This window comes from Mus pahari, chromosome 17 (genome assembly GCF_900095145.1).
Source record: "Mus pahari chromosome 17, PAHARI_EIJ_v1.1, whole genome shotgun sequence".
In the NCBI taxonomy this organism is placed as follows: domain Eukaryota; kingdom Metazoa; phylum Chordata; class Mammalia; order Rodentia; family Muridae; genus Mus; species Mus pahari.
The window spans coordinates 49,110,353-49,112,734 of record NC_034606.1 but is presented as its reverse complement, the minus strand read 5'-3'; the positions used below and the strand labels follow the sequence as shown (position 1 = coordinate 49,112,734).

The following is a 2,382-nucleotide window of genomic DNA, read 5'->3' as shown; positions in this document are numbered from 1 at the left end:
TCACACAGAAATAGAACATAATAACAACAACAAAAAACAGAAAAGAGGGACACACCCCACATGTCTCCTGGCTCTCATCTCTCCCAGGGACAGCACTTCCGGAGGAAGTCCTTCCTAGGCCCAAACCTTGTCTGGCTCCGCCTCCTTGGCCAATCGCAACTCCGCTACTTGTCGGGGGCGGGGACTTACCATCCACCCGGGACGCACCCTGGTTGCTGGGGCAACAGCGTCCTGAAGACGTGGCTCATGCCTGCTCCCGGGACCCAGCGGCCAGGTCTGCGCAGGAGAATTGGCGGAGCGAGTTGGTGGCCACCAAGCCGGGTAAGGAGGGGGAGCTTGCGGGGCCCGGAGTGCGGGGCTGCGCGGAGCGAAGCGAGGGGCGCGGGGGAGCGCGCGGGCGGGCGGCCACCCGCGGGAGGTTCGGTCTCCTACTTCTCCTGGCTTGCAGCGTTCCTTACCCTGCTCATTCGCGCCCCCGCCTAGATCCTGAACACAACGTTCTCTGCTTAGTCCTGAGGAGGACTTGGCTGAAAGACCTGTCAACCACACAAGTAGCAAGTAGCCAAGGCGGAACCTCCTCACTCTGTTTCCAGGCAAACGCTGCCTTACACAGCCTTGTTCTATATCAGTTAACCCCATTGCCCAAATTCCACGTGAAAGAAAGCACTTCGTGAAATGTTCTAAGCTTTCAGGCTGAAGGCTGGCCCCCCTGTTCACCCTTCCACCCCTTTTCTTTCCCTCCTAAAAAAAAAAACAAACAAAAAAACAAAAAAACAACAACAAAAAAAAACGTTTTGTTTTATTTATTTTTTAGGTCTCACTATGTAGCCCTGGCTAGCCTAAAACTTGCTGTGTAGACCAGGCTGGCCTTAACCTCACAGAAGTGCACCTGCCTCCTCCTGAAAATATTTACTTTCCACAAGTCTGCCTCTTCCAAAGGGATTTCATATCATGCTGGGAAAAACACCCATTTCTCTTAAGTTGTATCTGTGTCCTTGAAGGAGTGAACTTAGAGAAATACGGTAAATAAATCCTATCTTTACAAACCACACTTCATCTTGGTCTTTAATCCATTGCCTTCAGTTCAATAAACATTTCTTTGCCTAAGCTCCAGGGAGTGGAAAACGAACCTGCCCTTGGCTCCTTGTGGGTAGGTGAATGTGTGTCTTCTGTCCAGCCCTATGAATTGGAGGAAAAAGAATTCACTGGAGTCATCTGTGCGTTGGCTTTCTTTTTGCATTCATTTTTGTGCTTGTTTTAAGGTAGGGATTATTTTCTTAAAAGATATGCTTGACTGAAGCTGCACATGGTGGTGCGTGCACACTTGCAATCCCAGAATTTGAGAGGCAGAGGCAGGAGAATCTCAAGTTATAGCCTGGGCTACCCGAAACCCTGTCTCAAAATGAAGAAACCCACAACGCTTACCTTATATTTGATATCTTGCATGCCAGTTTTATTTGCACTTATATTGTGTCCCCCTTTCCAGCCATACAGAAGTTGAGCACCCATGCTGTGATCCTGACAGCTGACTAGCATCCCCAAATAGAACCAGTTCTGCAGGCCTGTTCAGCCACTTGATGCTAATGGAGCAGTTACTCTAGTAAAGCTACCTCACTGGTCTGGAGCAAGCTCATAGGCCAAGGGTTCTCACCCTGGGGGTTGCAGATCAGGTACTGTGCAAATAGATATTATCCAGGCTGGTCGGGGGTCAACTTGACACAAGTTAGAATCCTCAGAGAGGAAGGTGCTTCAGTTGAGGAAAGGCCCCCATGACAGCCAGCCCTAGGGCGTTTTCTCAATTTGTGGTCAGAGGCAGGAAGGCTCAACCCAGAGTGGGTAGGGCCATCCCTGGGCTGGTGGTCCTGGGTTCTATAAGAAAGCAGGCTGAGCAAGCCAGGGGAAGCAAGCCAGCAAGCAGCACCCCTCCATGGCTCTTTACATAAACTTCTGCCTCCAGGTTCCTGCCCTGCTTGAGTTCCTGTTCTGACTTCCTTCTGTGGTGAACATCTGTGTGAGAGTGTAAGCCAAATAAACCCTTTCTTCCTCAACATACTTTTTGGTTATGGTGTTTTATGGCAGCAATAGAAACTCTAAGATACCTTATGATTCATAACACTAGCAAAATTATAATTATGAAGTAGCAGTGAAATAGTTTTTTGGTTGGGGGTTACCACGACGTGAGGAACTGTATTAAAGGGTCACAGCATTAGGAAGGTTGAGAACCACTGTCATAGATGCTTAGAGTCACAGGGTGACTTTCTGATGGCTCCTCCCCCTGCCAGGACTGACAGGTAAGCCATAGGTGGTAGATGATGTAACTGGGAGAAAAGACACAAACAGCCACCTTTTCCCTTAACATACTTTATGTGATTTTTTTTTTTT

At 48.8% G+C, this 2,382-nt stretch overlaps 1 protein-coding gene across 1 annotated transcript in view; it reads left to right on the top strand.

Annotated features, from left to right (window-relative positions):
* Positions 1-239: 239 nt before the first annotated feature.
* The window catches only part of Efcab6 (EF-hand calcium binding domain 6), a 190,055-nt gene continuing 187,912 nt past the window's right edge, over positions 240-2,382 (top strand). Inside the window, exon 1 of the mRNA XM_021217148.2 lies at positions 240-321. The gene's annotated coding sequence lies outside the window, so the exon portion shown is untranslated. The remainder of the gene's footprint in view (positions 322-2,382) is intronic.